The 26,818-nt window shown below is 50.2% G+C and overlaps 59 non-coding genes across 59 annotated transcripts; 25 read left to right on the plus strand and 34 right to left on the minus strand.

Moving 5' to 3' along the window:
* Positions 1–139: 139 nt before the first annotated feature.
* trnay-gua (transfer RNA tyrosine (anticodon GUA)) lies at positions 140–228 on the plus strand. The gene is given in 2 exon segments: positions 140–176; positions 193–228. It is a non-coding gene; the product is annotated as a tRNA-Tyr (tRNA).
* An 818-nt stretch (positions 229–1,046) lies between these two features.
* On the minus strand, positions 1,047–1,118 carry trnae-cuc (transfer RNA glutamic acid (anticodon CUC)). Its single transcript has one exon. It is a non-coding gene; the product is annotated as a tRNA-Glu (tRNA).
* Positions 1,119–1,340: 222 nt separating this feature from the next.
* On the minus strand, positions 1,341–1,412 carry trnae-cuc (transfer RNA glutamic acid (anticodon CUC)). The gene has a single exon. It is a non-coding gene; the product is annotated as a tRNA-Glu (tRNA).
* Positions 1,413–1,597: 185 nt separating this feature from the next.
* Positions 1,598–1,686, plus strand: trnay-gua (transfer RNA tyrosine (anticodon GUA)). Its single transcript is given in 2 exon segments — positions 1,598–1,634; positions 1,651–1,686. It is a non-coding gene; the product is annotated as a tRNA-Tyr (tRNA).
* Positions 1,687–2,081: 395 nt separating this feature from the next.
* Positions 2,082–2,153, minus strand: trnae-uuc (transfer RNA glutamic acid (anticodon UUC)). The gene has a single exon. It is a non-coding gene; the product is annotated as a tRNA-Glu (tRNA).
* A 182-nt stretch (positions 2,154–2,335) lies between these two features.
* trnay-gua (transfer RNA tyrosine (anticodon GUA)) lies at positions 2,336–2,424 on the plus strand. Its single transcript is given in 2 exon segments — positions 2,336–2,372; positions 2,389–2,424. It is a non-coding gene; the product is annotated as a tRNA-Tyr (tRNA).
* An 818-nt stretch (positions 2,425–3,242) lies between these two features.
* On the minus strand, positions 3,243–3,314 carry trnae-cuc (transfer RNA glutamic acid (anticodon CUC)). Its single transcript has one exon. It is a non-coding gene; the product is annotated as a tRNA-Glu (tRNA).
* A 222-nt stretch (positions 3,315–3,536) lies between these two features.
* trnae-cuc (transfer RNA glutamic acid (anticodon CUC)) lies at positions 3,537–3,608 on the minus strand. The gene has a single exon. It is a non-coding gene; the product is annotated as a tRNA-Glu (tRNA).
* A 222-nt stretch (positions 3,609–3,830) lies between these two features.
* Positions 3,831–3,902, minus strand: trnae-cuc (transfer RNA glutamic acid (anticodon CUC)). Its single transcript has one exon. It is a non-coding gene; the product is annotated as a tRNA-Glu (tRNA).
* Positions 3,903–4,087: 185 nt separating this feature from the next.
* trnay-gua (transfer RNA tyrosine (anticodon GUA)) lies at positions 4,088–4,176 on the plus strand. The gene is given in 2 exon segments: positions 4,088–4,124; positions 4,141–4,176. It is a non-coding gene; the product is annotated as a tRNA-Tyr (tRNA).
* A 397-nt stretch (positions 4,177–4,573) lies between these two features.
* Positions 4,574–4,645, minus strand: trnae-uuc (transfer RNA glutamic acid (anticodon UUC)). The gene has a single exon. It is a non-coding gene; the product is annotated as a tRNA-Glu (tRNA).
* A 182-nt stretch (positions 4,646–4,827) lies between these two features.
* On the plus strand, positions 4,828–4,916 carry trnay-gua (transfer RNA tyrosine (anticodon GUA)). Its single transcript is given in 2 exon segments — positions 4,828–4,864; positions 4,881–4,916. It is a non-coding gene; the product is annotated as a tRNA-Tyr (tRNA).
* Positions 4,917–5,734: 818 nt separating this feature from the next.
* Positions 5,735–5,806, minus strand: trnae-cuc (transfer RNA glutamic acid (anticodon CUC)). Its single transcript has one exon. It is a non-coding gene; the product is annotated as a tRNA-Glu (tRNA).
* A 222-nt stretch (positions 5,807–6,028) lies between these two features.
* On the minus strand, positions 6,029–6,100 carry trnae-cuc (transfer RNA glutamic acid (anticodon CUC)). Its single transcript has one exon. It is a non-coding gene; the product is annotated as a tRNA-Glu (tRNA).
* A 185-nt stretch (positions 6,101–6,285) lies between these two features.
* trnay-gua (transfer RNA tyrosine (anticodon GUA)) lies at positions 6,286–6,374 on the plus strand. Its single transcript is given in 2 exon segments — positions 6,286–6,322; positions 6,339–6,374. It is a non-coding gene; the product is annotated as a tRNA-Tyr (tRNA).
* A 397-nt stretch (positions 6,375–6,771) lies between these two features.
* Positions 6,772–6,843, minus strand: trnae-uuc (transfer RNA glutamic acid (anticodon UUC)). Its single transcript has one exon. It is a non-coding gene; the product is annotated as a tRNA-Glu (tRNA).
* Positions 6,844–7,025: 182 nt separating this feature from the next.
* trnay-gua (transfer RNA tyrosine (anticodon GUA)) lies at positions 7,026–7,114 on the plus strand. Its single transcript is given in 2 exon segments — positions 7,026–7,062; positions 7,079–7,114. It is a non-coding gene; the product is annotated as a tRNA-Tyr (tRNA).
* An 818-nt stretch (positions 7,115–7,932) lies between these two features.
* Positions 7,933–8,004, minus strand: trnae-cuc (transfer RNA glutamic acid (anticodon CUC)). Its single transcript has one exon. It is a non-coding gene; the product is annotated as a tRNA-Glu (tRNA).
* A 222-nt stretch (positions 8,005–8,226) lies between these two features.
* trnae-cuc (transfer RNA glutamic acid (anticodon CUC)) lies at positions 8,227–8,298 on the minus strand. Its single transcript has one exon. It is a non-coding gene; the product is annotated as a tRNA-Glu (tRNA).
* Positions 8,299–8,483: 185 nt separating this feature from the next.
* trnay-gua (transfer RNA tyrosine (anticodon GUA)) lies at positions 8,484–8,572 on the plus strand. The gene is given in 2 exon segments: positions 8,484–8,520; positions 8,537–8,572. It is a non-coding gene; the product is annotated as a tRNA-Tyr (tRNA).
* A 397-nt stretch (positions 8,573–8,969) lies between these two features.
* Positions 8,970–9,041, minus strand: trnae-uuc (transfer RNA glutamic acid (anticodon UUC)). The gene has a single exon. It is a non-coding gene; the product is annotated as a tRNA-Glu (tRNA).
* A 182-nt stretch (positions 9,042–9,223) lies between these two features.
* Positions 9,224–9,312, plus strand: trnay-gua (transfer RNA tyrosine (anticodon GUA)). Its single transcript is given in 2 exon segments — positions 9,224–9,260; positions 9,277–9,312. It is a non-coding gene; the product is annotated as a tRNA-Tyr (tRNA).
* An 818-nt stretch (positions 9,313–10,130) lies between these two features.
* trnae-cuc (transfer RNA glutamic acid (anticodon CUC)) lies at positions 10,131–10,202 on the minus strand. Its single transcript has one exon. It is a non-coding gene; the product is annotated as a tRNA-Glu (tRNA).
* A 222-nt stretch (positions 10,203–10,424) lies between these two features.
* trnae-cuc (transfer RNA glutamic acid (anticodon CUC)) lies at positions 10,425–10,496 on the minus strand. The gene has a single exon. It is a non-coding gene; the product is annotated as a tRNA-Glu (tRNA).
* A 185-nt stretch (positions 10,497–10,681) lies between these two features.
* On the plus strand, positions 10,682–10,770 carry trnay-gua (transfer RNA tyrosine (anticodon GUA)). Its single transcript is given in 2 exon segments — positions 10,682–10,718; positions 10,735–10,770. It is a non-coding gene; the product is annotated as a tRNA-Tyr (tRNA).
* A 397-nt stretch (positions 10,771–11,167) lies between these two features.
* On the minus strand, positions 11,168–11,239 carry trnae-uuc (transfer RNA glutamic acid (anticodon UUC)). The gene has a single exon. It is a non-coding gene; the product is annotated as a tRNA-Glu (tRNA).
* A 182-nt stretch (positions 11,240–11,421) lies between these two features.
* On the plus strand, positions 11,422–11,509 carry trnay-gua (transfer RNA tyrosine (anticodon GUA)). The gene is given in 2 exon segments: positions 11,422–11,458; positions 11,474–11,509. It is a non-coding gene; the product is annotated as a tRNA-Tyr (tRNA).
* An 817-nt stretch (positions 11,510–12,326) lies between these two features.
* trnae-cuc (transfer RNA glutamic acid (anticodon CUC)) lies at positions 12,327–12,398 on the minus strand. Its single transcript has one exon. It is a non-coding gene; the product is annotated as a tRNA-Glu (tRNA).
* Positions 12,399–12,620: 222 nt separating this feature from the next.
* Positions 12,621–12,692, minus strand: trnae-cuc (transfer RNA glutamic acid (anticodon CUC)). Its single transcript has one exon. It is a non-coding gene; the product is annotated as a tRNA-Glu (tRNA).
* Positions 12,693–12,877: 185 nt separating this feature from the next.
* trnay-gua (transfer RNA tyrosine (anticodon GUA)) lies at positions 12,878–12,966 on the plus strand. The gene is given in 2 exon segments: positions 12,878–12,914; positions 12,931–12,966. It is a non-coding gene; the product is annotated as a tRNA-Tyr (tRNA).
* Positions 12,967–13,363: 397 nt separating this feature from the next.
* On the minus strand, positions 13,364–13,435 carry trnae-uuc (transfer RNA glutamic acid (anticodon UUC)). Its single transcript has one exon. It is a non-coding gene; the product is annotated as a tRNA-Glu (tRNA).
* A 182-nt stretch (positions 13,436–13,617) lies between these two features.
* trnay-gua (transfer RNA tyrosine (anticodon GUA)) lies at positions 13,618–13,706 on the plus strand. Its single transcript is given in 2 exon segments — positions 13,618–13,654; positions 13,671–13,706. It is a non-coding gene; the product is annotated as a tRNA-Tyr (tRNA).
* Positions 13,707–14,524: 818 nt separating this feature from the next.
* Positions 14,525–14,596, minus strand: trnae-cuc (transfer RNA glutamic acid (anticodon CUC)). The gene has a single exon. It is a non-coding gene; the product is annotated as a tRNA-Glu (tRNA).
* A 185-nt stretch (positions 14,597–14,781) lies between these two features.
* Positions 14,782–14,870, plus strand: trnay-gua (transfer RNA tyrosine (anticodon GUA)). The gene is given in 2 exon segments: positions 14,782–14,818; positions 14,835–14,870. It is a non-coding gene; the product is annotated as a tRNA-Tyr (tRNA).
* A 397-nt stretch (positions 14,871–15,267) lies between these two features.
* On the minus strand, positions 15,268–15,339 carry trnae-uuc (transfer RNA glutamic acid (anticodon UUC)). The gene has a single exon. It is a non-coding gene; the product is annotated as a tRNA-Glu (tRNA).
* Positions 15,340–15,521: 182 nt separating this feature from the next.
* On the plus strand, positions 15,522–15,610 carry trnay-gua (transfer RNA tyrosine (anticodon GUA)). Its single transcript is given in 2 exon segments — positions 15,522–15,558; positions 15,575–15,610. It is a non-coding gene; the product is annotated as a tRNA-Tyr (tRNA).
* Positions 15,611–16,428: 818 nt separating this feature from the next.
* trnae-cuc (transfer RNA glutamic acid (anticodon CUC)) lies at positions 16,429–16,500 on the minus strand. Its single transcript has one exon. It is a non-coding gene; the product is annotated as a tRNA-Glu (tRNA).
* A 222-nt stretch (positions 16,501–16,722) lies between these two features.
* trnae-cuc (transfer RNA glutamic acid (anticodon CUC)) lies at positions 16,723–16,794 on the minus strand. Its single transcript has one exon. It is a non-coding gene; the product is annotated as a tRNA-Glu (tRNA).
* A 185-nt stretch (positions 16,795–16,979) lies between these two features.
* On the plus strand, positions 16,980–17,068 carry trnay-gua (transfer RNA tyrosine (anticodon GUA)). The gene is given in 2 exon segments: positions 16,980–17,016; positions 17,033–17,068. It is a non-coding gene; the product is annotated as a tRNA-Tyr (tRNA).
* Positions 17,069–17,465: 397 nt separating this feature from the next.
* Positions 17,466–17,537, minus strand: trnae-uuc (transfer RNA glutamic acid (anticodon UUC)). The gene has a single exon. It is a non-coding gene; the product is annotated as a tRNA-Glu (tRNA).
* A 182-nt stretch (positions 17,538–17,719) lies between these two features.
* On the plus strand, positions 17,720–17,808 carry trnay-gua (transfer RNA tyrosine (anticodon GUA)). Its single transcript is given in 2 exon segments — positions 17,720–17,756; positions 17,773–17,808. It is a non-coding gene; the product is annotated as a tRNA-Tyr (tRNA).
* An 818-nt stretch (positions 17,809–18,626) lies between these two features.
* Positions 18,627–18,698, minus strand: trnae-cuc (transfer RNA glutamic acid (anticodon CUC)). Its single transcript has one exon. It is a non-coding gene; the product is annotated as a tRNA-Glu (tRNA).
* A 185-nt stretch (positions 18,699–18,883) lies between these two features.
* trnay-gua (transfer RNA tyrosine (anticodon GUA)) lies at positions 18,884–18,972 on the plus strand. Its single transcript is given in 2 exon segments — positions 18,884–18,920; positions 18,937–18,972. It is a non-coding gene; the product is annotated as a tRNA-Tyr (tRNA).
* A 397-nt stretch (positions 18,973–19,369) lies between these two features.
* On the minus strand, positions 19,370–19,441 carry trnae-uuc (transfer RNA glutamic acid (anticodon UUC)). The gene has a single exon. It is a non-coding gene; the product is annotated as a tRNA-Glu (tRNA).
* Positions 19,442–19,623: 182 nt separating this feature from the next.
* trnay-gua (transfer RNA tyrosine (anticodon GUA)) lies at positions 19,624–19,712 on the plus strand. The gene is given in 2 exon segments: positions 19,624–19,660; positions 19,677–19,712. It is a non-coding gene; the product is annotated as a tRNA-Tyr (tRNA).
* An 818-nt stretch (positions 19,713–20,530) lies between these two features.
* Positions 20,531–20,602, minus strand: trnae-cuc (transfer RNA glutamic acid (anticodon CUC)). The gene has a single exon. It is a non-coding gene; the product is annotated as a tRNA-Glu (tRNA).
* A 222-nt stretch (positions 20,603–20,824) lies between these two features.
* Positions 20,825–20,896, minus strand: trnae-cuc (transfer RNA glutamic acid (anticodon CUC)). Its single transcript has one exon. It is a non-coding gene; the product is annotated as a tRNA-Glu (tRNA).
* A 185-nt stretch (positions 20,897–21,081) lies between these two features.
* On the plus strand, positions 21,082–21,170 carry trnay-gua (transfer RNA tyrosine (anticodon GUA)). Its single transcript is given in 2 exon segments — positions 21,082–21,118; positions 21,135–21,170. It is a non-coding gene; the product is annotated as a tRNA-Tyr (tRNA).
* A 397-nt stretch (positions 21,171–21,567) lies between these two features.
* trnae-uuc (transfer RNA glutamic acid (anticodon UUC)) lies at positions 21,568–21,639 on the minus strand. Its single transcript has one exon. It is a non-coding gene; the product is annotated as a tRNA-Glu (tRNA).
* Positions 21,640–21,821: 182 nt separating this feature from the next.
* Positions 21,822–21,910, plus strand: trnay-gua (transfer RNA tyrosine (anticodon GUA)). Its single transcript is given in 2 exon segments — positions 21,822–21,858; positions 21,875–21,910. It is a non-coding gene; the product is annotated as a tRNA-Tyr (tRNA).
* Positions 21,911–22,728: 818 nt separating this feature from the next.
* Positions 22,729–22,800, minus strand: trnae-cuc (transfer RNA glutamic acid (anticodon CUC)). Its single transcript has one exon. It is a non-coding gene; the product is annotated as a tRNA-Glu (tRNA).
* A 222-nt stretch (positions 22,801–23,022) lies between these two features.
* On the minus strand, positions 23,023–23,094 carry trnae-cuc (transfer RNA glutamic acid (anticodon CUC)). Its single transcript has one exon. It is a non-coding gene; the product is annotated as a tRNA-Glu (tRNA).
* A 185-nt stretch (positions 23,095–23,279) lies between these two features.
* On the plus strand, positions 23,280–23,368 carry trnay-gua (transfer RNA tyrosine (anticodon GUA)). The gene is given in 2 exon segments: positions 23,280–23,316; positions 23,333–23,368. It is a non-coding gene; the product is annotated as a tRNA-Tyr (tRNA).
* Positions 23,369–23,765: 397 nt separating this feature from the next.
* On the minus strand, positions 23,766–23,837 carry trnae-uuc (transfer RNA glutamic acid (anticodon UUC)). Its single transcript has one exon. It is a non-coding gene; the product is annotated as a tRNA-Glu (tRNA).
* Positions 23,838–24,019: 182 nt separating this feature from the next.
* On the plus strand, positions 24,020–24,108 carry trnay-gua (transfer RNA tyrosine (anticodon GUA)). Its single transcript is given in 2 exon segments — positions 24,020–24,056; positions 24,073–24,108. It is a non-coding gene; the product is annotated as a tRNA-Tyr (tRNA).
* Positions 24,109–24,926: 818 nt separating this feature from the next.
* On the minus strand, positions 24,927–24,998 carry trnae-cuc (transfer RNA glutamic acid (anticodon CUC)). Its single transcript has one exon. It is a non-coding gene; the product is annotated as a tRNA-Glu (tRNA).
* A 185-nt stretch (positions 24,999–25,183) lies between these two features.
* trnay-gua (transfer RNA tyrosine (anticodon GUA)) lies at positions 25,184–25,272 on the plus strand. Its single transcript is given in 2 exon segments — positions 25,184–25,220; positions 25,237–25,272. It is a non-coding gene; the product is annotated as a tRNA-Tyr (tRNA).
* Positions 25,273–25,669: 397 nt separating this feature from the next.
* trnae-uuc (transfer RNA glutamic acid (anticodon UUC)) lies at positions 25,670–25,741 on the minus strand. Its single transcript has one exon. It is a non-coding gene; the product is annotated as a tRNA-Glu (tRNA).
* A 182-nt stretch (positions 25,742–25,923) lies between these two features.
* trnay-gua (transfer RNA tyrosine (anticodon GUA)) lies at positions 25,924–26,012 on the plus strand. Its single transcript is given in 2 exon segments — positions 25,924–25,960; positions 25,977–26,012. It is a non-coding gene; the product is annotated as a tRNA-Tyr (tRNA).
* Positions 26,013–26,818: the final 806 nt, after the last annotated feature.

Raw genomic sequence — 26,818 nt, forward strand, 5'->3', positions numbered from 1 at the left:
GTCAAATGTGCAGAGATGCTTTGGACTGAGGCGAACAGCTGACAGGGTGGCGCTACATTAGTTCTGAAAAACCAAAGCTTATCCGTATTATGGGGCAAACGTGAGCGGTGGAGCGCAAGGTGTGTTGTTCTTCCTGGTCCCTTCGATAGCTCAGCTGGTAGAGCGGAGGACTGTAGGTTGACAGTGGCAGTTATCCTTAGGTCGCTGGTTCAATTCCGGCTCGAAGGAGTTGCTTTTTCTTTTTTAGTCACATTACGTTAAATGTGATTGTCATCAGAAGTATCTCTTTCTTCCGACCAAACATTTCCCTTTCTCTGCTGACAAGCAGGCTTTTAAAGTAAGTTGCGGGAGCTGTACTTGTTTCCCTTTTTCCTTGTGCCCATCGTGACACTATTGCTTTTGGTCCGGTACGCAAGTGGTCACCAGGACAAAACTTGACGTTCTTTGGCCTGACACGATCAAATCTGAACTCAGATGGTGACAGGGAGAGAGCACTTAATCCTGACCACCACTCCACTACGGCACAGGGCACTCCTAGACCCTTTGCCGCTTGCAAGTTTTTTTCATTTCTGTCAAAGCCCCCAACAAGCTTACTACGATGGCTCGGCCAGGAGCACAGAGGTGTTTTTGCAAAGTGTCTTATCATTTAGTTGGGATCCAACCGCTTACAATCACCAGTGGCTTCCTTTCCGGTACAAACTCTCTTCGATCTGCAAGAAAAGCTTGAAGGCGGCGGTGGGCAACCATGCGCCATGGAGGGCCAAGCGTATGCAGGTTTTCATTGCGACCACGCAATTCAGCAGGTGACTTCCCTGATGCCTTCCTCCTCTCTGGCCGCACGTGTGCTAGTCACTGACATCATGTGGTGTAGCGTTTGGTTGGAACGAAAACATGCATAGTCTCACGCTCCATGGCACATAATTGTCCGGCCCCTGCTTGAAGGGAGCTGTTGCTCTTTGACACAGGACTGGTAAGAGTGGTGAGGAGCGTTGGACAAAGTGATGAGGCGCTAGTGATCTTACACTGTCGGTGACTTAACAATAGCTTTCCCTGACCGGGAATCGAACCCGGGCCGCGGCGGTGAGAGCGCCGAATCCTGGCCACTAGACCATCAGGGAACTTTCTGGGTGTGTGTGTTCTTCGGCACTGACATCATCTGGTGTAGCGTTTGGTTGGAACGAAAACATGCATAGTCTCACGCTCCATGGCACATAATTGTCCGGCCCCTGCTTGAAGGGAGCTGTTGCTCTTTGACACAGGACTGGTAAGAGTGGTGAGGAGCGTTGGACAAAGTGATGAGGCGCTAGTGATCTTACACTGTCGGTGACTTAACAATAGCTTTCCCTGACCGGGAATCGAACCCGGGCCGCGGCGGTGAGAGCGCCGAATCCTGACCACTAGACCATCAGGGAACTTTCTGGGTGCGTGTGTTCTTCGGATCAAGATTCACATTTTCTGTCAAATGTGCAGACATACTTTGGACTGAAGCCAACAGCTGACAGGCTGGCACTACATTTGCTCAGAAAAACCAAAGCTTATCCATAGTTGGGGCAAACGTGAGTGGTAGAGCGCAAGGTGTGTCTTTTTTCCCCTCAACCCTTCGATAGCTCAGCTGGTAGAGCGGAGGACTGTAGGTTGACAGTGGCAGTTATCCTTAGGTCGCTGGTTCAATTCCGGCTCGAAGGAGGTGCTTTTTCTTTTTTAGTCACATTACGTTAAACGTGATTGTCATCAGAAATATCTCTTTCTTCCGACCAAACATTTCCCTTTCTCTGCTGACACACAGGCTTTTAAAGTAAGTTGCGGGAGCTCTACTGGTTTCCCTTTTTCCTTGTGCCCATCGTGACACTGTCACTTTTTGGTGAAGTCACCTGGTGCAGTTTTGGTCGGAATGAAAACAGGCATAGTCTCACGCTCCAGACTGTATGTTTTCATTCTCAGGCTCCATGGCACATAATCGTCCAAACCCTGCTTTAAGAGAGCTGTTGCTCTTCAGCACCGGATGGGTACGACTGGTGAGGAGCATCAGACAAAGCGATGAGGCTCGGTGACCTTACGCTGTCGGTGACGTAAGAATAGCTTTCCCTGACCGGGAATGGAACCCGGGCCGCGGCGGTGAAAGCGCCGAATCCTGACCACTAGACCATCAGGGACCTTTCCGGGTGTCTCTTCTTCAGATCGAGATTCATATTTTCTGTCAAATGTGCAGAGATGCTTTGGACTGAGGCGAACAGCTGACAGGGTGGCGCTACATTAGTTCTGAAAAACCAAAGCTTATCCGTATTATGGGGCAAACGTGAGCGGTGGAGCGCAAGGTGTGTGCTTCTTCCTGGTCCCTTCGATAGCTCAGCTGGTAGAGCGGAGGACTGTAGGTTGACAGTGGCAGTTATCCTTAGGTCGCTGGTTCAATTCCGGCTCCAAGGAGTTGCTTTTTCTTTTTTAGTCACATTACGTTAAATGTGATTGTCATCAGAAGTATCTCTTTCTTCCAAGCAAACATTTCCCTTTCTCTGCTGACAAGCAGGCTTTTAAAGTAAGTTGCGGGAGCTGTACTTGTTTCCCTTTTTCCTTGTGCCCATCGTGACACTATTGCTTTTGGTCCGGTACGCAAGTGGTCACCAGGACAAAACTTGACGTTCTTTGGCCTGACACGATCAAATCTGAACTCAGATGGTGACAGGGAGAGAGCACTTAATCCTGACCACCACTCCACTACGGCACAGGGCACTCCTAGACCCTTTGCCGCTTGCAAGTTTTTTTCATTTCTGTCAAAGCCCCCAACAAGCTTACTACGATGGCTCGGCCAGGAGCACAGAGGTGTTTTTGCAAAGTGTCTTATCATTTAGTTGGGATCCAACCGCTTACAATCACCAGTGGCTTCCTTTCCGGTACAAACTCTCTTCGATCTGCAAGAAAAGCTTGAAGGCGGCGGTGGGCAACCATGCGCCATGGAGGGCCAAGCGTACGCAGGTTTTCATTGCGACCACGCAATTCAGCAGGTGACTTCCCTGATGCCTTCCTCCTCTCTGGCCGCACGTGTGCTAGTCACTGACATCATGTGGTGTAGCGTTTGGTTGGAACGAAAACATGCATAGTCTCACGCTCCATGGCACATAATTGTCCGGCCCCTGCTTGAAGGGAGCTGTTGCTCTTTGACACAGGACTGGTAAGAGTGGTGAGGAGCGTTGGACAAAGTGATGAGGCGCTAGTGATCTTACACTGTCGGTGACTTAACAATAGCTTTCCCTGACCGGGAATCGAACCCGGGCCGCGGCGGTGAGAGCGCCGAATCCTGACCACTAGACCATCAGGGAACTTTCTGGGTGCGTGTGTTCTTCGGCACTGACATCATCTGGTGTAGCGTTTGGTTGGAACGAAAACATGCATAGTCTCACGCTCCATGGCACATAATTGTCCGGCCCCTGCTTGAAGGGAGCTGTTGCTCTTTGACACAGGGCTGGTAAGACTGGTGAGGAGCGTTGGACAAAGTGATGAGGCGCTAGTGATCTTACACTGTCGGTGACTTAACAATAGCTTTCCCTGACCGGGAATCGAACCCGGGCCGCGGCGGTGAGAGCGCCGAATCCTGACCACTAGACCATCAGGGAACTTTCTGGGTGCGTGTGTTCTTCGGCACTGACATCATCTGGTGTAGCGTTTGGTTGGAACGAAAACATGCATAGTCTCACGCTCCATGGCACATAATTGTCCGGCCCCTGCTTGAAGGGAGCTGTTGCTCTTTGACACAGGGCTGGTAAGAGTGGTGAGGAGCGTTGGACAAAGTGATGAGGCGCTAGTGATCTTACACTGTCGGTGACTTAACAATAGCTTTCCCTGACCGGGAATCGAACCCGGGCCGCGGCGGTGAGAGCGCCGAATCCTGACCACTAGACCATCAGGGAACTTTCTGGGTGCGTGTGTTCTTCGGATCAAGATTCACATTTTCTGTCAAATGTGCAGACATACTTTGGACTGAAGCCAACAGCTGACAGGCTGGCACTACATTTGCTCAGAAAAACCAAAGCTTATCCATAGTTGGGGCAAACGTGAGTGGTAGAGCGCAAGGTGTGTCTTTTTTCCCCTCAACCCTTCGATAGCTCAGCTGGTAGAGCGGAGGACTGTAGGTTGACAGTGGCAGTTATCCTTAGGTCGCTGGTTCAATTCCGGCTCGAAGGAGGTGCTTTTTCTTTTTTAGTCACATTACGTTAAACGTGATTGTCATCAGAAATATCTCTTTCTTCCGACCAAACATTTCCCTTTCTCTGCTGACACACAGGCTTTTAAAGTAAGTTGCGGGAGCTCTACTGGTTTCCCTTTTTCCTTGTGCCCATCGTGACACTGTCACTTTTTGGTGAAGTCACCTGGTGCAGTTTTGGTCGGAATGAAAACAGGCATAGTCTCACGCTCCAGACTGTGTATGTTTTCATTCTCAGGCTCCATGGCACATAATCGTCCAAACCCTGCTTTAAGAGAGCTGTTGCTCTTCAGCACCGGATGGGTACGACTGGTGAGGAGCATCAGACAAAGCGATGAGGCTCGGTGACCTTACGCTGTCGGTGACGTAAGAATAGCTTTCCCTGACCGGGAATCGAACCCGGGCCGCGGCGGTGAAAGCGCCGAATCCTGACCACTAGACCATCAGGGACCTTTCCGGGTGTCTCTTCTTCAGATCGAGATTCATATTTTCTGTCAAATGTGCAGAGATGCTTTGGACTGAGGCGAACAGCTGACAGGGTGGCGCTACATTAGTTCTGAAAAACCAAAGCTTATCCGTATTATGGGGCAAACGTGAGCGGTGGAGCGCAAGGTGTGTGGTTCTTCCTGGTCCCTTCGATAGCTCAGCTGGTAGAGCGGAGGACTGTAGGTTGACAGTGGCAGTTATCCTTAGGTCGCTGGTTCAATTCCGGCTCGAAGGAGTTGCTTTTTCTTTTTTAGTCACATTACGTTAAATGTGATTGTCATCAGAAGTATCTCTTTCTTCCGACCAAACATTTCCCTTTCTCTGCTGACAAGCAGGCTTTTAAAGTAAGTTGCGGGAGCTGTACTTGTTTCCCTTTTTCCTTGTGCCCATCGTGACACTATTGCTTTTGGTCCGGTACGCAAGTGGTCACCAGGACAAAACTTGACGTTCTTTGGCCTGACACGATCAAATCTGAACTCAGATGGTGACAGGGAGAGAGCACTTAATCCTGACCACCACTCCACTACGGCACAGGGCACTCCTAGACCCTTTGCCGCTTGCAAGTTTTTTTCATTTCTGTCAAAGCCCCCAACAAGCTTACTACGATGGCTCGGCCAGGAGCACAGAGGTGTTTTTGCAAAGTGTCTTATCATTTAGTTGGGATCCAACCGCTTACAATCACCAGTGGCTTCCTTTCCGGTACAAACTCTCTTCGATCTGCAAGAAAAGCTTGAAGGCGGCGGTGGGCAACCATGCGCCATGGAGGGCCAAGCGTACGCAGGTTTTCATTGCGACCACGCAATTCAGCAGGTGACTTCCCTGATGCCTTCCTCCTCTCTGGCCGCACGTGTGCTAGTCACTGACATCATGTGGTGTAGCGTTTGGTTGGAACGAAAACATGCATAGTCTCACGCTCCATGGCACATAATTGTCCGGCCCCTGCTTGAAGGGAGCTGTTGCTCTTTGACACAGGACTGGTAAGAGTGGTGAGGAGCGTTGGACAAAGTGATGAGGCGCTAGTGATCTTACACTGTCGGTGACTTAACAATAGCTTTCCCTGACCGGGAATCGAACCCGGGCCGCGGCGGTGAGAGCGCCGAATCCTGACCACTAGACCATCAGGGAACTTTCTGGGTGCGTGTGTTCTTCGGCACTGACATCATCTGGTGTAGCGTTTGGTTGGAACGAAAACATGCATAGTCTCACGCTCCATGGCACATAATTGTCCGGCCCCTGCTTGAAGGGAGCTGTTGCTCTTTGACACAGGGCTGGTAAGACTGGTGAGGAGCGTTGGACAAAGTGATGAGGCGCTAGTGATCTTACACTGTCGGTGACTTAACAATAGCTTTCCCTGACCGGGAATCGAACCCGGGCCGCGGCGGTGAGAGCGCCGAATCCTGACCACTAGACCATCAGGGAACTTTCTGGGTGCGTGTGTTCTTCGGATCAAGATTCACATTTTCTGTCAAATGTGCAGACATACTTTGGACTGAAGCCAACAGCTGACAGGCTGGCACTACATTTGCTCAGAAAAACCAAAGCTTATCCATAGTTGGGGCAAACGTGAGTGGTAGAGCGCAAGGTGTGTCTTTTTTCCCCTCAACCCTTCGATAGCTCAGCTGGTAGAGCGGAGGACTGTAGGTTGACAGTGGCAGTTATCCTTAGGTCGCTGGTTCAATTCCGGCTCGAAGGAGGTGCTTTTTCTTTTTTAGTCACATTACGTTAAACGTGATTGTCATCAGAAATATCTCTTTCTTCCGACCAAACATTTCCCTTTCTCTGCTGACACACAGGCTTTTAAAGTAAGTTGCGGGAGCTCTACTGGTTTCCCTTTTTCCTTGTGCCCATCGTGACACTGTCACTTTTTGGTGAAGTCACCTGGTGCAGTTTTGGTCGGAATGAAAACAGGCATAGTCTCACGCTCCAGACTGTGTATGTTTTCATTCTCAGGCTCCATGGCACATAATCGTCCAAACCCTGCTTTAAGAGAGCTGTTGCTCTTCAGCACCGGATGGGTACGACTGGTGAGGAGCATCAGACAAAGCGATGAGGCTCGGTGACCTTACGCTGTCGGTGACATAAGAATAGCTTTCCCTGACCGGGAATCGAACCCGGGCCGCGGCGGTGAAAGCGCCGAATCCTGACCACTAGACCATCAGGGACCTTTCCGGGTGTCTCTTCTTCAGATCGAGATTCATATTTTCTGTCAAATGTGCAGAGATGCTTTGGACTGAGGCGAACAGCTGACAGGGTGGCGCTACATTAGTTCTGAAAAACCAAAGCTTATCCGTATTATGGGGCAAACGTGAGCGGTGGAGCGCAAGGTGTGTGGTTCTTCCTGGTCCCTTCGATAGCTCAGCTGGTAGAGCGGAGGACTGTAGGTTGACAGTGGCAGTTATCCTTAGGTCGCTGGTTCAATTCCGGCTCGAAGGAGTTGCTTTTTCTTTTTTAGTCACATTACGTTAAATGTGATTGTCATCAGAAGTATCTCTTTCTTCCGACCAAACATTTCCCTTTCTCTGCTGACAAGCAGGCTTTTAAAGTAAGTTGCGGGAGCTGTACTTGTTTCCCTTTTTCCTTGTGCCCATCGTGACACTATTGCTTTTGGTCCGGTACGCAAGTGGTCACCAGGACAAAACTTGACGTTCTTTGGCCTGACACGATCAAATCTGAACTCAGATGGTGACAGGGAGAGAGCACTTAATCCTGACCACCACTCCACTACGGCACAGGGCACTCCTAGACCCTTTGCCGCTTGCAAGTTTTTTTCATTTCTGTCAAAGCCCCCAACAAGCTTACTACGATGGCTCGGCCAGGAGCACAGAGGTGTTTTTGCAAAGTGTCTTATCATTTAGTTGGGATCCAACCGCTTACAATCACCAGTGGCTTCCTTTCCGGTACAAACTCTCTTCGATCTGCAAGAAAAGCTTGAAGGCGGCGGTGGGCAACCATGCGCCATGGAGGGCCAAGCGTACGCAGGTTTTCATTGCGACCACGCAATTCAGCAGGTGACTTCCCTGATGCCTTCCTCCTCTCTGGCCGCACGTGTGCTAGTCACTGACATCATGTGGTGTAGCGTTTGGTTGGAACGAAAACATGCATAGTCTCACGCTCCATGGCACATAATTGTCCGGCCCCTGCTTGAAGGGAGCTGTTGCTCTTTGACACAGGACTGGTAAGAGTGGTGAGGAGCGTTGGACAAAGTGATGAGGCGCTAGTGATCTTACACTGTCGGTGACTTAACAATAGCTTTCCCTGACCGGGAATCGAACCCGGGCCGCGGCGGTGAGAGCGCCGAATCCTGACCACTAGACCATCAGGGAACTTTCTGGGTGCGTGTGTTCTTCGGCACTGACATCATCTGGTGTAGCGTTTGGTTGGAACGAAAACATGCATAGTCTCACGCTCCATGGCACATAATTGTCCGGCCCCTGCTTGAAGGGAGCTGTTGCTCTTTGACACAGGGCTGGTAAGACTGGTGAGGAGCGTTGGACAAAGTGATGAGGCGCTAGTGATCTTACACTGTCGGTGACTTAACAATAGCTTTCCCTGACCGGGAATCGAACCCGGGCCGCGGCGGTGAGAGCGCCGAATCCTGACCACTAGACCATCAGGGAACTTTCTGGGTGCGTGTGTTCTTCGGATCAAGATTCACATTTTCTGTCAAATGTGCAGACATACTTTGGACTGAAGCCAACAGCTGACAGGCTGGCACTACATTTGCTCAGAAAAACCAAAGCTTATCCATAGTTGGGGCAAACGTGAGTGGTAGAGCGCAAGGTGTGTCTTTTTTCCCCTCAACCCTTCGATAGCTCAGCTGGTAGAGCGGAGGACTGTAGGTTGACAGTGGCAGTTATCCTTAGGTCGCTGGTTCAATTCCGGCTCGAAGGAGGTGCTTTTTCTTTTTTAGTCACATTACGTTAAACGTGATTGTCATCAGAAATATCTCTTTCTTCCGACCAAACATTTCCCTTTCTCTGCTGACACACAGGCTTTTAAAGTAAGTTGCGGGAGCTCTACTGGTTTCCCTTTTTCCTTGTGCCCATCGTGACACTGTCACTTTTTGGTGAAGTCACCTGGTGCAGTTTTGGTCGGAATGAAAACAGGCATAGTCTCACGCTCCAGACTGTGTATGTTTTCATTCTCAGGCTCCATGGCACATAATCGTCCAAACCCTGCTTTAAGAGAGCTGTTGCTCTTCAGCACCGGATGGGTACGACTGGTGAGGAGCATCAGACAAAGCGATGAGGCTCGGTGACCTTACGCTGTCGGTGACGTAAGAATAGCTTTCCCTGACCGGGAATCGAACCCGGGCCGCGGCGGTGAAAGCGCCGAATCCTGACCACTAGACCATCAGGGACCTTTCCGGGTGTCTCTTCTTCAGATCGAGATTCATATTTTCTGTCAAATGTGCAGAGATGCTTTGGACTGAGGCGAACAGCTGACAGGGTGGCGCTACATTAGTTCTGAAAAACCAAAGCTTATCCGTATTATGGGGCAAACGTGAGCGGTGGAGCGCAAGGTGTGTGCTTCTTCCTGGTCCCTTCGATAGCTCAGCTGGTAGAGCGGAGGACTGTAGGTTGACAGTGGCAGTTATCCTTAGGTCGCTGGTTCAATTCCGGCTCGAAGGAGTTGCTTTTTCTTTTTTAGTCACATTACGTTAAATGTGATTGTCATCAGAAGTATCTCTTTCTTCCGACCAAACATTTCCCTTTCTCTGCTGACAAGCAGGCTTTTAAAGTAAGTTGCGGGAGCTGTACTTGTTTCCCTTTTTCCTTGTGCCCATCGTGACACTATTGCTTTTGGTCCGGTACGCAAGTGGTCACCAGGACAAAACTTGACGTTCTTTGGCCTGACACGATCAAATCTGAACTCAGATGGTGACAGGGAGAGAGCACTTAATCCTGACCACCACTCCACTACGGCACAGGGCACTCCTAGACCCTTTGCCGCTTGCAAGTTTTTTTCATTTCTGTCAAAGCCCCCAACAAGCTTACTACGATGGCTCGGCCAGGAGCACAGAGGTGTTTTTGCAAAGTGTCTTATCATTTAGTTGGGATCCAACCGCTTACAATCACCAGTGGCTTCCTTTCCGGTACAAACTCTCTTCGATCTGCAAGAAAAGCTTGAAGGCGGCGGTGGGCAACCATGCGCCATGGAGGGCCAAGCGTACGCAGGTTTTCATTGCGACCACGCAATTCAGCAGGTGACTTCCCTGATGCCTTCCTCCTCTCTGGCCGCACGTGTGCTAGTCACTGACATCATGTGGTGTAGCGTTTGGTTGGAACGAAAACATGCATAGTCTCACGCTCCATGGCACATAATTGTCCGGCCCCTGCTTGAAGGGAGCTGTTGCTCTTTGACACAGGACTGGTAAGAGTGGTGAGGAGCGTTGGACAAAGTGATGAGGCGCTAGTGATCTTACACTGTCGGTGACTTAACAATAGCTTTCCCTGACCGGGAATCGAACCCGGGCCGCGGCGGTGAGAGCGCCGAATCCTGACCACTAGACCATCAGGGAACTTTCTGGGTGCGTGTGTTCTTCGGCACTGACATCATCTGGTGTAGCGTTTGGTTGGAACGAAAACATGCATAGTCTCACGCTCCATGGCACATAATTGTCCGGCCCCTGCTTGAAGGGAGCTGTTGCTCTTTGACACAGGGCTGGTAAGACTGGTGAGGAGCGTTGGACAAAGTGATGAGGCGCTAGTGATCTTACACTGTCGGTGACTTAACAATAGCTTTCCCTGACCGGGAATCGAACCCGGGCCGCGGCGGTGAGAGCGCCGAATCCTGACCACTAGACCATCAGGGAACTTTCTGGGTGCGTGTGTTCTTCGGATCAAGATTCACATTTTCTGTCAAATGTGCAGACATACTTTGGACTGAAGCCAACAGCTGACAGGCTGGCACTACATTTGCTCAGAAAAACCAAAGCTTATCCATAGTTGGGGCAAACGTGAGTGGTAGAGCGCAAGGTGTGTCTTTTTTCCCCTCAACCCTTCGATAGCTCAGCTGGTAGAGCGGAGGACTGTAGGTTGACAGTGGCAGTTATCCTTAGGTCGCTGGTTCAATTCCGGCTCGAAGGAGGTGCTTTTTCTTTTTTAGTCACATTACGTTAAACGTGATTGTCATCAGAAATATCTCTTTCTTCCGACCAAACATTTCCCTTTCTCTGCTGACACACAGGCTTTTAAAGTAAGTTGCGGGAGCTCTACTGGTTTCCCTTTTTCCTTGTGCCCATCGTGACACTGTCACTTTTTGGTGAAGTCACCTGGTGCAGTTTTGGTCGGAATGAAAACAGGCATAGTCTCACGCTCCAGACTGTGTATGTTTTCATTCTCAGGCTCCATGGCACATAATCGTCCAAACCCTGCTTTAAGAGAGCTGTTGCTCTTCAGCACCGGATGGGTACGACTGGTGAGGAGCATCAGACAAAGCGATGAGGCTCGGTGACCTTACGCTGTCGGTGACGTAAGAATAGCTTTCCCTGACCGGGAATCGAACCCGGGCCGCGGCGGTGAAAGCGCCGAATCCTGACCACTAGACCATCAGGGACCTTTCCGGGTGTCTCTTCTTCAGATCGAGATTCATATTTTCTGTCAAATGTGCAGAGATGCTTTGGACTGAGGCGAACAGCTGACAGGGTGGCGCTACATTAGTTCTGAAAAACCAAAGCTTATCCGTATTATGGGGCAAACGTGAGCGGTGGAGCGCAAGGTGTGTGCTTCTTCCTGGTCCCTTCGATAGCTCAGCTGGTAGAGCGGAGGACTGTAGTTGACAGTGGCAGTTATCCTTAGGTCGCTGGTTCAATTCCGGCTCGAAGGAGTTGCTTTTTCTTTTTTAGTCACATTACGTTAAATGTGATTGTCATCAGAAGTATCTCTTTCTTCCGACCAAACATTTCCCTTTCTCTGCTGACAAGCAGGCTTTTAAAGTAAGTTGCGGGAGCTGTACTTGTTTCCCTTTTTCCTTGTGCCCATCGTGACACTATTGCTTTTGGTCCGGTACGCAAGTGGTCACCAGGACAAAACTTGACGTTCTTTGGCCTGACACGATCAAATCTGAACTCAGATGGTGACAGGGAGAGAGCACTTAATCCTGACCACCACTCCACTACGGCACAGGGCACTCCTAGACCCTTTGCCGCTTGCAAGTTTTTTTCATTTCTGTCAAAGCCCCCAACAAGCTTACTACGATGGCTCGGCCAGGAGCACAGAGGTGTTTTTGCAAAGTGTCTTATCATTTAGTTGGGATCCAACCGCTTACAATCACCAGTGGCTTCCTTTCCGGTACAAACTCTCTTCGATCTGCAAGAAAAGCTTGAAGGCGGCGGTGGGCAACCATGCGCCATGGAGGGCCAAGCGTACGCAGGTTTTCATTGCGACCACGCAATTCAGCAGGTGACTTCCCTGATGCCTTCCTCCTCTCTGGCCGCACGTGTGCTAGTCACTGACATCATGTGGTGTAGCGTTTGGTTGGAACGAAAACATGCATAGTCTCACGCTCCATGGCACATAATTGTCCGGCCCTGCTTGAAGGGAGCTGTTGCTCTTTGACACAGGACTGGTAAGAGTGGTGAGGAGCGTTGGACAAAGTGATGAGGCGCTAGTGATCTTACACTGTCGGTGACTTAACAATAGCTTTCCCTGACCGGGAATCGAACCCGGGCCGCGGCGGTGAGAGCGCCGAATCCTGACCACTAGACCATCAGGGAACTTTCTGGGTGCGTGTGTTCTTCGGCACTGACATCATCTGGTGTAGCGTTTGGTTGGAACGAAAACATGCATAGTCTCACGCTCCATGGCACATAATTGTCCGGCCCCTGCTTGAAGGGAGCTGTTGCTCTTTGACACAGGGCTGGTAAGACTGGTGAGGAGCGTTGGACAAAGTGATGAGGCGCTAGTGATCTTACACTGTCGGTGACTTAACAATAGCTTTCCCTGACCGGGAATCGAACCCGGGCCGCGGCGGTGAGAGCGCCGAATCCTGACCACTAGACCATCAGGGAACTTTCTGGGTGCGTGTGTTCTTCGGATCAAGATTCACATTTTCTGTCAAATGTGCAGACATACTTTGGACTGAAGCCAACAGCTGACAGGCTGGCACTACATTTGCTCAGAAAAACCAAAGCTTATCCATAGTTGGGGCAAACGTGAGTGGTAGAGCGCAAGGTGTGTCTTTTTTCCCCTCAACCCTTCGATAGCTCAGCTGGTAGAGCGGAGGACTGTAGGTTGACAGTGGCAGTTATCCTTAGGTCGCTGGTTCAATTCCGGCTCGAAGGAGGTGCTTTTTCTTTTTTAGTCACATTACGTTAAACGTGATTGTCATCAGAAATATCTCTTTCTTCCGACCAAACATTTCCCTTTCTCTGCTGACACACAGGCTTTTAAAGTAAGTTGCGGGAGCTCTACTGGTTTCCCTTTTTCCTTGTGCCCATCGTGACACTGTCACTTTTTGGTGAAGTCACCTGGTGCAGTTTTGGTCGGAATGAAAACAGGCGTAGTCTCACGCTCCAGACTGTGTATGTTTTCATTCTCAGGCTCCATGGCACATAATCGTCCAAACCCTGCTTTAAGAGAGCTGTTGCTCTTCAGCACCGGATGGGTACGACTGGTGAGGAGCATCAGACAAAGCGATGAGGCTCGGTGACCTTACGCTGTCGGTGACGTAAGAATAGCTTTCCCTGACCGGGAATCGAACCCGGGCCGCGGCGGTGAAAGCGCCGAATCCTGACCACTAGACCATCAGGGACCTTTCCGGGTGTCTCTTCTTCAGATCGAGATTCATATTTTCTGTCAAATGTGCAGAGATGCTTTGGACTGAGGCGAACAGCTGACAGGGTGGCGCTACATTAGTTCTGAAAAACCAAAGCTTATCCGTATTATGGGGCAAACGTGAGCGGTGGAGCGCAAGGTGTGTGCTTCTTCCTGGTCCCTTCGATAGCTCAGCTGGTAGAGCGGAGGACTGTAGGTTGACAGTGGCAGTTATCCTTAGGTCGCTGGTTCAATTCCGGCTCGAAGGAGTTGCTTTTTCTTTTTTAGTCACATTACGTTAAATGTGATTGTCATCAGAAGTATCTCTTTCTTCCGACCAAACATTTCCCTTTCTCTGCTGACAAGCAGGCTTTTAAAGTAAGTTGCGGGAGCTGTACTTGTTTCCCTTTTTCCTTGTGCCCATCGTGACACTATTGCTTTTGGTCCGGTACGCAAGTGGTCACCAGGACAAAACTTGACGTTCTTTGGCCTGACACGATCAAATCTGAACTCAGATGGTGACAGGGAGAGAGCACTTAATCCTGACCACCACTCCACTACGGCACAGGGCACTCCTAGACCCTTTGCCGCTTGCAAGTTTTTTTCATTTCTGTCAAAGCCCCCAACAAGCTTACTACGATGGCTCGGCCAGGAGCACAGAGGTGTTTTTGCAAAGTGTCTTATCATTTAGTTGGGATCCAACCGCTTACAATCACCAGTGGCTTCCTTTCCGGTACAAACTCTCTTCGATCTGCAAGAAAAGCTTGAAGGCGGCGGTGGGCAACCATGCGCCATGGAGGGCCAAGCGTACGCAGGTTTTCATTGCGACCACGCAATTCAGCAGGTGACTTCCCTGATGCCTTCCTCCTCTCTGGCCGCACGTGTGCTAGTCACTGACATCATGTGGTGTAGCGTTTGGTTGGAACGAAAACATGCATAGTCTCACGCTCCATGGCACATAATTGTCCGGCCCCTGCTTGAAGGGAGCTGTTGCTCTTTGACACAGGACTGGTAAGAGTGGTGAGGAGCGTTGGACAAAGTGATGAGGCGCTAGTGATCTTACACTGTCGGTGACTTAACAATAGCTTTCCCTGACCGGGAATCGAACCCCGGCCGCGGCGGTGAGAGCGCCGAATCCTGACCACTAGACCATCAGGGAACTTTCTGGGTGCGTGTGTTCTTCGGATCAAGATTCACATTTTCTGTCAAATGTGCAGACATACTTTGGACTGAAGCCAACAGCTGACAGGCTGGCACTACATTTGCTCAGAAAAACCAAAGCTTATCCATAGTTGGGGCAAACGTGAGTGGTAGAGCGCAAGGTGTGTCTTTTTTCCCCTCAACCCTTCGATAGCTCAGCTGGTAGAGCGGAGGACTGTAGGTTGACAGTGGCAGTTATCCTTAGGTCGCTGGTTCAATTCCGGCTCGAAGGAGGTGCTTTTTCTTTTTTAGTCACATTACGTTAAACGTGATTGTCATCAGAAATATCTCTTTCTTCCGACCAAACATTTCCCTTTCTCTGCTGACACACAGGCTTTTAAAGTAAGTTGCGGGAGCTCTACTGGTTTCCCTTTTTCCTTGTGCCCATCGTGACACTGTCACTTTTTGGTGAAGTCACCTGGTGCAGTTTTGGTCGGAATGAAAACAGGCGTAGTCTCACGCTCCAGACTGTGTATGTTTTCATTCTCAGGCTCCATGGCACATAATCGTCCAAACCCTGCTTTAAGAGAGCTGTTGCTCTTCAGCACCGGATGGGTACGACTGGTGAGGAGCATCAGACAAAGCGATGAGGCTCGGTGACCTTACGCTGTCGGTGACGTAAGAATAGCTTTCCCTGACCGGGAATCGAACCCGGGCCGCGGCGGTGAAAGCGCCGAATCCTGACCACTAGACCATCAGGGACCTTTCCGGGTGTCTCTTCTTCAGATCGAGATTCATATTTTCTGTCAAATGTGCAGAGATGCTTTGGACTGAGGCGAACAGCTGACAGGGTGGCGCTACATTAGTTCTGAAAAACCAAAGCTTATCCGTATTATGGGGCAAACGTGAGCGGTGGAGCGCAAGGTGTGTGCTTCTTCCTGGTCCCTTCGATAGCTCAGCTGGTAGAGCGGAGGACTGTAGGTTGACAGTGGCAGTTATCCTTAGGTCGCTGGTTCAATTCCGGCTCGAAGGAGTTGCTTTTTCTTTTTTAGTCACATTACGTTAAATGTGATTGTCATCAGAAGTATCTCTTTCTTCCGACCAAACATTTCCCTTTCTCTGCTGACAAGCAGGCTTTTAAAGTAAGTTGCGGGAGCTGTACTTGTTTCCCTTTTTCCTTGTGCCCATCGTGACACTATTGCTTTTGGTCCGGTACGCAAGTGGTCACCAGGACAAAACTTGACGTTCTTTGGCCTGACACGATCAAATCTGAACTCAGATGGTGACAGGGAGAGAGCACTTAATCCTGACCACCACTCCACTACGGCACAGGGCACTCCTAGACCCTTTGCCGCTTGCAAGTTTTTTTCATTTCTGTCAAAGCCCCCAACAAGCTTACTACGATGGCTCGGCCAGGAGCACAGAGGTGTTTTTGCAAAGTGTCTTATCATTTAGTTGGGATCCAACCGCTTACAATCACCAGTGGCTTCCTTTCCGGTACAAACTCTCTTCGATCTGCAAGAAAAGCTTGAAGGCGGCGGTGGGCAACCATGCGCCATGGAGGGCCAAGCGTACGCAGGTTTTCATTGCGACCACGCAATTCAGCAGGTGACTTCCCTGATGCCTTCCTCCTCTCTGGCCGCACGTGTGCTAGTCACTGACATCATGTGGTGTAGCGTTTGGTTGGAACGAAAACATGCATAGTCTCACGCTCCATGGCACATAATTGTCCGGCCCCTGCTTGAAGGGAGCTGTTGCTCTTTGACACAGGACTGGTAAGAGTGGTGAGGAGCGTTGGACAAAGTGATGAGGCGCTAGTGATCTTACACTGTCGGTGACTTAACAATAGCTTTCCCTGACCGGGAATCGAACCCCGGCCGCGGCGGTGAGAGCGCCGAATCCTGACCACTAGACCATCAGGGAACTTTCTGGGTGCGTGTGTTCTTCGGCACTGACATCATCTGGTGTAGCGTTTGGTTGGAACGAAAACATGCATAGTCTCACGCTCCATGGCACATAATTGTCCGGCCCCTGCTTGAAGGGAGCTGTTGCTCTTTGACACAGGACTGGTAAGACTGGTGAGGAGCGTTGGACAAAGTGATGAGGCGCTAGTGATCTTACACTGTCGGTGACTTAACAATAGCTTTCCCTGACCGGGAATCGAACCCGGGCCGCGGCGGTGAGAGCGCCGAATCCTGACCACTAGACCATCAGGGAACTTTCTGGGTGCGTGTGTTCTTCGGATCAAGATTCACATTTTCTGTCAAATGTGCAGACATACTTTGGACTGAAGCCAACAGCTGACAGGCTGGCACTACATTTGCTCAGAAAAACCAAAGCTTATCCATAGTTGGGGCAAACGTGAGTGGTAGAGCGCAAGGTGTGTCTTTTTTCCCCTCAACCCTTCGATAGCTCAGCTGGTAGAGCGGAGGACTGTAGGTTGACAGTGGCAGTTATCCTTAGGTCGCTGGTTCAATTCCGGCTCGAAGGAGGTGCTTTTTCTTTTTTAGTCACATTACGTTAAACGTGATTGTCATCAGAAATATCTCTTTCTTCCGACCAAACATTTCCCTTTCTCTGCTGACACACAGGCTTTTAAAGTAAGTTGCGGGAGCTCTACTGGTTTCCCTTTTTCCTTGTGCCCATCGTGACACTGTCACTTTTTGGTGAAGTCACCTGGTGCAGTTTTGGTCGGAATGAAAACAGGCATAGTCTCACGCTCCAGACTGTGTATGTTTTCATTCTCAGGCTCCATGGCACATAATCGTCCAAACCCTGCTTTAAGAGAGCTGTTGCTCTTCAGCACCGGATGGGTACGACTGGTGAGGAGCATCAGACAAAGCGATGAGGCTCGGTGACCTTACGCTGTCGGTGACGTAAGAATAGCTTTCCCTGACCGGGAATCGAACCCGGGCCGCGGCGGTGAAAGCGCCGAATCCTGACCACTAGACCATCAGGGACCTTTCCGGGTGTCTCTTCTTCAGATCGAGATTCATATTTTCTGTCAAATGTGCAGAGATGCTTTGGACTGAGGCGAACAGCTGACAGGGTGGCGCTACATTAGTTCTGAAAAACCAAAGCTTATCCGTATTATGGGGCAAACGTGAGCGGTGGAGCGCAAGGTGTGTGCTTCTTCCTGGTCCCTTCGATAGCTCAGCTGGTAGAGCGGAGGACTGTAGGTTGACAGTGGCAGTTATCCTTAGGTCGCTGGTTCAATTCCGGCTCGAAGGAGTTGCTTTTTCTTTTTTAGTCACATTACGTTAAATGTGATTGTCATCAGAAGTATCTCTTTCTTCCGACCAAACATTTCCCTTTCTCTGCTGACAAGCAGGCTTTTAAAGTAAGTTGCGGGAGCTGTACTTGTTTCCCTTTTTCCTTGTGCCCATCGTGACACTATTGCTTTTGGTCCGGTACGCAAGTGGTCACCAGGACAAAACTTGACGTTCTTTGGCCTGACACGATCAAATCTGAACTCAGATGGTGACAGGGAGAGAGCACTTAATCCTGACCACCACTCCACTACGGCACAGGGCACTCCTAGACCCTTTGCCGCTTGCAAGTTTTTTTCATTTCTGTCAAAGCCCCCAACAAGCTTACTACGATGGCTCGGCCAGGAGCACAGAGGTGTTTTTGCAAAGTGTCTTATCATTTAGTTGGGATCCAACCGCTTACAATCACCAGTGGCTTCCTTTCCGGTACAAACTCTCTTCGATCTGCAAGAAAAGCTTGAAGGCGGCGGTGGGCAACCATGCGCCATGGAGGGCCAAGCGTACGCAGGTTTTCATTGCGACCACGCAATTCAGCAGGTGACTTCCCTGATGCCTTCCTCCTCTCTGGCCGCACGTGTGCTAGTCACTGACATCATGTGGTGTAGCGTTTGGTTGGAACGAAAACATGCATAGTCTCACGCTCCATGGCACATAATTGTCCGGCCCCTGCTTGAAGGGAGCTGTTGCTCTTTGACACAGGACTGGTAAGAGTGGTGAGGAGCGTTGGACAAAGTGATGAGGCGCTAGTGATCTTACACTGTCGGTGACTTAACAATAGCTTTCCCTGACCGGGAATCGAACCCCGGCCGCGGCGGTGAGAGCGCCGAATCCTGACCACTAGACCATCAGGGAACTTTCTGGGTGCGTGTGTTCTTCGGATCAAGATTCACATTTTCTGTCAAATGTGCAGACATACTTTGGACTGAAGCCAACAGCTGACAGGCTGGCACTACATTTGCTCAGAAAAACCAAAGCTTATCCATAGTTGGGGCAAACGTGAGTGGTAGAGCGCAAGGTGTGTCTTTTTTCCCCTCAACCCTTCGATAGCTCAGCTGGTAGAGCGGAGGACTGTAGGTTGACAGTGGCAGTTATCCTTAGGTCGCTGGTTCAATTCCGGCTCGAAGGAGGTGCTTTTTCTTTTTTAGTCACATTACGTTAAACGTGATTGTCATCAGAAATATCTCTTTCTTCCGACCAAACATTTCCCTTTCTCTGCTGACACACAGGCTTTTAAAGTAAGTTGCGGGAGCTCTACTGGTTTCCCTTTTTCCTTGTGCCCATCGTGACACTGTCACTTTTTGGTGAAGTCACCTGGTGCAGTTTTGGTCGGAATGAAAACAGGCGTAGTCTCACGCTCCAGACTGTGTATGTTTTCATTCTCAGGCTCCATGGCACATAATCGTCCAAACCCTGCTTTAAGAGAGCTGTTGCTCTTCAGCACCGGATGGGTACGACTGGTGAGGAGCATCAGACAAAGCGATGAGGCTCGGTGACCTTACGCTGTCGGTGACGTAAGAATAGCTTTCCCTGACCGGGAATCGAACCCGGGCCGCGGCGGTGAAAGCGCCGAATCCTGACCACTAGACCATCAGGGACCTTTCCGGGTGTCTCTTCTTCAGATCGAGATTCATATTTTCTGTCAAATGTGCAGAGATGCTTTGGACTGAGGCGAACAGCTGACAGGGTGGCGCTACATTAGTTCTGAAAAACCAAAGCTTATCCGTATTATGGGGCAAACGTGAGCGGTGGAGCGCAAGGTGTGTGCTTCTTCCTGGTCCCTTCGATAGCTCAGCTGGTAGAGCGGAGGACTGTAGGTTGACAGTGGCAGTTATCCTTAGGTCGCTGGTTCAATTCCGGCTCGAAGGAGTTGCTTTTTCTTTTTTAGTCACATTACGTTAAATGTGATTGTCATCAGAAGTATCTCTTTCTTCCGACCAAACATTTCCCTTTCTCTGCTGACAAGCAGGCTTTTAAAGTAAGTTGCGGGAGCTGTACTTGTTTCCCTTTTTCCTTGTGCCCATCGTGACACTATTGCTTTTGGTCCGGTACGCAAGTGGTCACCAGGACAAAACTTGACGTTCTTTGGCCTGACACGATCAAATCTGAACTCAGATGGTGACAGGGAGAGAGCACTTAATCCTGACCACCACTCCACTACGGCACAGGGCACTCCTAGACCCTTTGCCGCTTGCAAGTTTTTTTCATTTCTGTCAAAGCCCCCAACAAGCTTACTACGATGGCTCGGCCAGGAGCACAGAGGTGTTTTTGCAAAGTGTCTTATCATTTAGTTGGGATCCAACCGCTTACAATCACCAGTGGCTTCCTTTCCGGTACAAACTCTCTTCGATCTGCAAGAAAAGCTTGAAGGCGGCGGTGGGCAACCATGCGCCATGGAGGGCCAAGCGTACGCAGGTTTTCATTGCGACCACGCAATTCAGCAGGTGACTTCCCTGATGCCTTCCTCCTCTCTGGCCGCACGTGTGCTAGTCACTGACATCATGTGGTGTAGCGTTTGGTTGGAACGAAAACATGCATAGTCTCACGCTCCATGGCACATAATTGTCCGGCCCCTGCTTGAAGGGAGCTGTTGCTCTTTGACACAGGACTGGTAAGAGTGGTGAGGAGCGTTGGACAAAGTGATGAGGCGCTAGTGATCTTACACTGTCGGTGACTTAACAATAGCTTTCCCTGACCGGGAATCGAACCCCGGCCGCGGCGGTGAGAGCGCCGAATCCTGACCACTAGACCATCAGGGAACTTTCTGGGTGCGTGTGTTCTTCGGCACTGACATCATCTGGTGTAGCGTTTGGTTGGAACGAAAACATGCATAGTCTCACGCTCCATGGCACATAATTGTCCGGCCCCTGCTTGAAGGGAGCTGTTGCTCTTTGACACAGGACTGGTAAGACTGGTGAGGAGCGTTGGACAAAGTGATGAGGCGCTAGTGATCTTACACTGTCGGTGACTTAACAATAGCTTTCCCTGACCGGGAATCGAACCCGGGCCGCGGCGGTGAGAGCGCCGAATCCTGACCACTAGACCATCAGGGAACTTTCTGGGTGCGTGTGTTCTTCGGATCAAGATTCACATTTTCTGTCAAATGTGCAGACATACTTTGGACTGAAGCCAACAGCTGACAGGCTGGCACTACATTTGCTCAGAAAAACCAAAGCTTATCCATAGTTGGGGCAAACGTGAGTGGTAGAGCGCAAGGTGTGTCTTTTTTCCCCTCAACCCTTCGATAGCTCAGCTGGTAGAGCGGAGGACTGTAGGTTGACAGTGGCAGTTATCCTTAGGTCGCTGGTTCAATTCCGGCTCGAAGGAGGTGCTTTTTCTTTTTTAGTCACATTACGTTAAACGTGATTGTCATCAGAAATATCTCTTTCTTCCGACCAAACATTTCCCTTTCTCTGCTGACACACAGGCTTTTAAAGTAAGTTGCGGGAGCTCTACTGGTTTCCCTTTTTCCTTGTGCCCATCGTGACACTGTCACTTTTTGGTGAAGTCACCTGGTGCAGTTTTGGTCGGAATGAAAACAGGCATAGTCTCACGCTCCAGACTGTGTATGTTTTCATTCTCAGGCTCCATGGCACATAATCGTCCAAACCCTGCTTTAAGAGAGCTGTTGCTCTTCAGCACCGGATGGGTACGACTGGTGAGGAGCATCAGACAAAGCGATGAGGCTCGGTGACCTTACGCTGTCGGTGACGTAAGAATAGCTTTCCCTGACCGGGAATCGAACCCGGGCCGCGGCGGTGAAAGCGCCGAATCCTGACCACTAGACCATCAGGGACCTTTCCGGGTGTCTCTTCTTCAGATCGAGATTCATATTTTCTGTCAAATGTGCAGAGATGCTTTGGACTGAGGCGAACAGCTGACAGGGTGGCGCTACATTAGTTCTGAAAAACCAAAGCTTATCCGTATTATGGGGCAAACGTGAGCGGTGGAGCGCAAGGTGTGTGCTTCTTCCTGGTCCCTTCGATAGCTCAGCTGGTAGAGCGGAGGACTGTAGGTTGACAGTGGCAGTTATCCTTAGGTCGCTGGTTCAATTCCGGCTCGAAGGAGTTGCTTTTTCTTTTTTAGTCACATTACGTTAAATGTGATTGTCATCAGAAGTATCTCTTTCTTCCGACCAAACATTTCCCTTTCTCTGCTGACAAGCAGGCTTTTAAAGTAAGTTGCGGGAGCTGTACTTGTTTCCCTTTTTCCTTGTGCCCATCGTGACACTATTGCTTTTGGTCCGGTACGCAAGTGGTCACCAGGACAAAACTTGACGTTCTTTGGCCTGACACGATCAAATCTGAACTCAGATGGTGACAGGGAGAGAGCACTTAATCCTGACCACCACTCCACTACGGCACAGGGCACTCCTAGACCCTTTGCCGCTTGCAAGTTTTTTTCATTTCTGTCAAAGCCCCCAACAAGCTTACTACGATGGCTCGGCCAGGAGCACAGAGGTGTTTTTGCAAAGTGTCTTATCATTTAGTTGGGATCCAACCGCTTACAATCACCAGTGGCTTCCTTTCCGGTACAAACTCTCTTCGATCTGCAAGAAAAGCTTGAAGGCGGCGGTGGGCAACCATGCGCCATGGAGGGCCAAGCGTACGCAGGTTTTCATTGCGACCACGCAATTCAGCAGGTGACTTCCCTGATGCCTTCCTCCTCTCTGGCCGCACGTGTGCTAGTCACTGACATCATGTGGTGTAGCGTTTGGTTGGAACGAAAACATGCATAGTCTCACGCTCCATGGCACATAATTGTCCGGCCCCTGCTTGAAGGGAGCTGTTGCTCTTTGACACAGGACTGGTAAGAGTGGTGAGGAGCGTTGGACAAAGTGATGAGGCGCTAGTGATCTTACACTGTCGGTGACTTAACAATAGCTTTCCCTGACCGGGAATCGAACCCGGGCCGCGGCGGTGAGAGCGCCGAATCCTGACCACTAGACCATCAGGGAACTTTCTGGGTGCGTGTGTTCTTCGGCACTGACATCATCTGGTGTAGCGTTTGGTTGGAACGAAAACATGCATAGTCTCACGCTCCATGGCACATAATTGTCCGGCCCCTGCTTGAAGGGAGCTGTTGCTCTTTGACACAGGGCTGGTAAGACTGGTGAGGAGCGTTGGACAAAGTGATGAGGCGCTAGTGATCTTACACTGTCGGTGACTTAACAATAGCTTTCCCTGACCGGGAATCGAACCCGGGCCGCGGCGGTGAGAGCGCCGAATCCTGACCACTAGACCATCAGGGAACTTTCTGGGTGCGTGTGTTCTTCGGATCAAGATTCACATTTTCTGTCAAATGTGCAGACATACTTTGGACTGAAGCCAACAGCTGACAGGCTGGCACTACATTTGCTCAGAAAAACCAAAGCTTATCCATAGTTGGGGCAAACGTGAGTGGTAGAGCGCAAGGTGTGTCTTTTTTCCCCTCAACCCTTCGATAGCTCAGCTGGTAGAGCGGAGGACTGTAGGTTGACAGTGGCAGTTATCCTTAGGTCGCTGGTTCAATTCCGGCTCGAAGGAGGTGCTTTTTCTTTTTTAGTCACATTACGTTAAACGTGATTGTCATCAGAAATATCTCTTTCTTCCGACCAAACATTTCCCTTTCTCTGCTGACACACAGGCTTTTAAAGTAAGTTGCGGGAGCTCTACTGGTTTCCCTTTTTCCTTGTGCCCATCGTGACACTGTCACTTTTTGGTGAAGTCACCTGGTGCAGTTTTGGTCGGAATGAAAACAGGCATAGTCTCACGCTCCAGACTGTGTATGTTTTCATTCTCAGGCTCCATGGCACATAATCGTCCAAACCCTGCTTTAAGAGAGCTGTTGCTCTTCAGCACCGGATGGGTACGACTGGTGAGGAGCATCAGACAAAGCGATGAGGCTCGGTGACCTTACGCTGTCGGTGACGTAAGAATAGCTTTCCCTGACCGGGAATCGAACCCGGGCCGCGGCGGTGAAAGCGCCGAATCCTGACCACTAGACCATCAGGGACCTTTCCGGGTGTCTCTTCTTCAGATCGAGATTCATATTTTCTGTCAAATGTGCAGAGATGCTTTGGACTGAGGCGAACAGCTGACAGGGTGGCGCTACATTAGTTCTGAAAAACCAAAGCTTATCCGTATTATGGGGCAAACGTGAGCGGTGGAGCGCAAGGTGTGTGCTTCTTCCTGGTCCCTTCGATAGCTCAGCTGGTAGAGCGGAGGACTGTAGGTTGACAGTGGCAGTTATCCTTAGGTCGCTGGTTCAATTCCGGCTCGAAGGAGTTGCTTTTTCTTTTTTAGTCACATTACGTTAAATGTGATTGTCATCAGAAGTATCTCTTTCTTCCGACCAAACATTTCCCTTTCTCTGCTGACAAGCAGGCTTTTAAAGTAAGTTGCGGGAGCTGTACTTGTTTCCCTTTTTCCTTGTGCCCATCGTGACACTATTGCTTTTGGTCCGGTACGCAAGTGGTCACCAGGACAAAACTTGACGTTCTTTGGCCTGACACGATCAAATCTGAACTCAGATGGTGACAGGGAGAGAGCACTTAATCCTGACCACCACTCCACTACGGCACAGGGCACTCCTAGACCCTTTGCCGCTTGCAAGTTTTTTTCATTTCTGTCAAAGCCCCCAACAAGCTTACTACGATGGCTCGGCCAGGAGCACAGAGGTGTTTTTGCAAAGTGTCTTATCATTTAGTTGGGATCCAACCGCTTACAATCACCAGTGGCTTCCTTTCCGGTACAAACTCTCTTCGATCTGCAAGAAAAGCTTGAAGGCGGCGGTGGGCAACCATGCGCCATGGAGGGCCAAGCGTACGCAGGTTTTCATTGCGACCACGCAATTCAGCAGGTGACTTCCCTGATGCCTTCCTCCTCTCTGGCCGCACGTGTGCTAGTCACTGACATCATGTGGTGTAGCGTTTGGTTGGAACGAAAACATGCATAGTCTCACGCTCCATGGCACATAATTGTCCGGCCCCTGCTTGAAGGGAGCTGTTGCTCTTTGACACAGGGCTGGTAAGACTGGTGAGGAGCGTTGGACAAAGTGATGAGGCGCTAGTGATCTTACACTGTCGGTGACTTAACAATAGCTTTCCCTGACCGGGAATCGAACCCGGGCCGCGGCGGTGAGAGCGCCGAATCCTGACCACTAGACCATCAGGGAACTTTCTGGGTGCGTGTGTTCTTCGGATCAAGATTCACATTTTCTGTCAAATGTGCAGACATACTTTGGACTGAAGCCAACAGCTGACAGGCTGGCACTACATTTGCTCAGAAAAACCAAAGCTTATCCATAGTTGGGGCAAACGTGAGTGGTAGAGCGCAAGGTGTGTCTTTTTTCCCCTCAACCCTTCGATAGCTCAGCTGGTAGAGCGGAGGACTGTAGGTTGACAGTGGCAGTTATCCTTAGGTCGCTGGTTCAATTCCGGCTCGAAGGAGGTGCTTTTTCTTTTTTAGTCACATTACGTTAAACGTGATTGTCATCAGAAATATCTCTTTCTTCCGACCAAACATTTCCCTTTCTCTGCTGACACACAGGCTTTTAAAGTAAGTTGCGGGAGCTCTACTGGTTTCCCTTTTTCCTTGTGCCCATCGTGACACTGTCACTTTTTGGTGAAGTCACCTGGTGCAGTTTTGGTCGGAATGAAAACAGGCATAGTCTCACGCTCCAGACTGTGTATGTTTTCATTCTCAGGCTCCATGGCACATAATCGTCCAAACCCTGCTTTAAGAGAGCTGTTGCTCTTCAGCACCGGATGGGTACGACTGGTGAGGAGCATCAGACAAAGCGATGAGGCTCGGTGACCTTACGCTGTCGGTGACGTAAGAATAGCTTTCCCTGACCGGGAATCGAACCCGGGCCGCGGCGGTGAAAGCGCCGAATCCTGACCACTAGACCATCAGGGACCTTTCCGGGTGTCTCTTCTTCAGATCGAGATTCATATTTTCTGTCAAATGTGCAGCGATGCTTTGGACTGAGGCGAACAGCTGACAGGGTGGCGCTACATTAGTTCTGAAAAACCAAAGCTTATCCGTATTATGGGGCAAACGTGAGCGGTGGAGCGCAAGGTGTGTGCTTCTTCCTGGTCCCTTCGATAGCTCAGCTGGTAGAGCGGAGGACTGTAGGTTGACAGTGGCAGTTATCCTTAGGTCGCTGGTTCAATTCCGGCTCGAAGGAGTTGCTTTTTCTTTTTTAGTCACATTACGTTAAATGTGATTGTCATCAGAAGTATCTCTTTCTTCCGACCAAACATTTCCCTTTCTCTGCTGACAAGCAGGCTTTTAAAGTAAGTTGCGGGAGCTGTACTTGTTTCCCTTTTTCCTTGTGCCCATCGTGACACTATTGCTTTTGGTCCGGTACGCAAGTGGTCACCAGGACAAAACTTGACGTTCTTTGGCCTGACACGATCAAATCTGAACTCAGATGGTGACAGGGAGAGAGCACTTAATCCTGACCACCACTCCACTACGGCACAGGGCACTCCTAGACCCTTTGCCGCTTGCAAGTTTTTTTCATTTCTGTCAAAGCCCCCAACAAGCTTACTACGATGGCTCGGCCAGGAGCACAGAGGTGTTTTTGCAAAGTGTCTTATCATTTAGTTGGGATCCAACCGCTTACAATCACCAGTGGCTTCCTTTCCGGTACAAACTCTCTTCGATCTGCAAGAAAAGCTTGAAGGCGGCGGTGGGCAACCATGCGCCATGGAGGGCCAAGCGTACGCAGGTTTTCATTGCGACCACGCAATTCAGCAGGTGACTTCCCTGATGCCTTCCTCCTCTCTGGCCGCACGTGTGCTAGTCACTGACATCATGTGGTGTAGCGTTTGGTTGGAACGAAAACATGCATAGTCTCACGCTCCATGGCACATAATTGTCCGGCCCCTGCTTGAAGGGAGCTGTTGCTCTTTGACACAGGACTGGTAAGAGTGGTGAGGAGCGTTGGACAAAGTGATGAGGCGCTAGTGATCTTACACTGTCGGTGAC

The sequence above is a fragment of the Centroberyx affinis genome, unplaced genomic scaffold (genome assembly GCF_046629955.1).
Source record: "Centroberyx affinis isolate AG114_WGS23_722 - 3 ecotype Tasmania unplaced genomic scaffold, CSIRO-AGI_Caff_v1 ptg001720l_1, whole genome shotgun sequence".
Lineage (NCBI taxonomy): Eukaryota > Metazoa > Chordata > Actinopteri > Beryciformes > Berycidae > Centroberyx > Centroberyx affinis.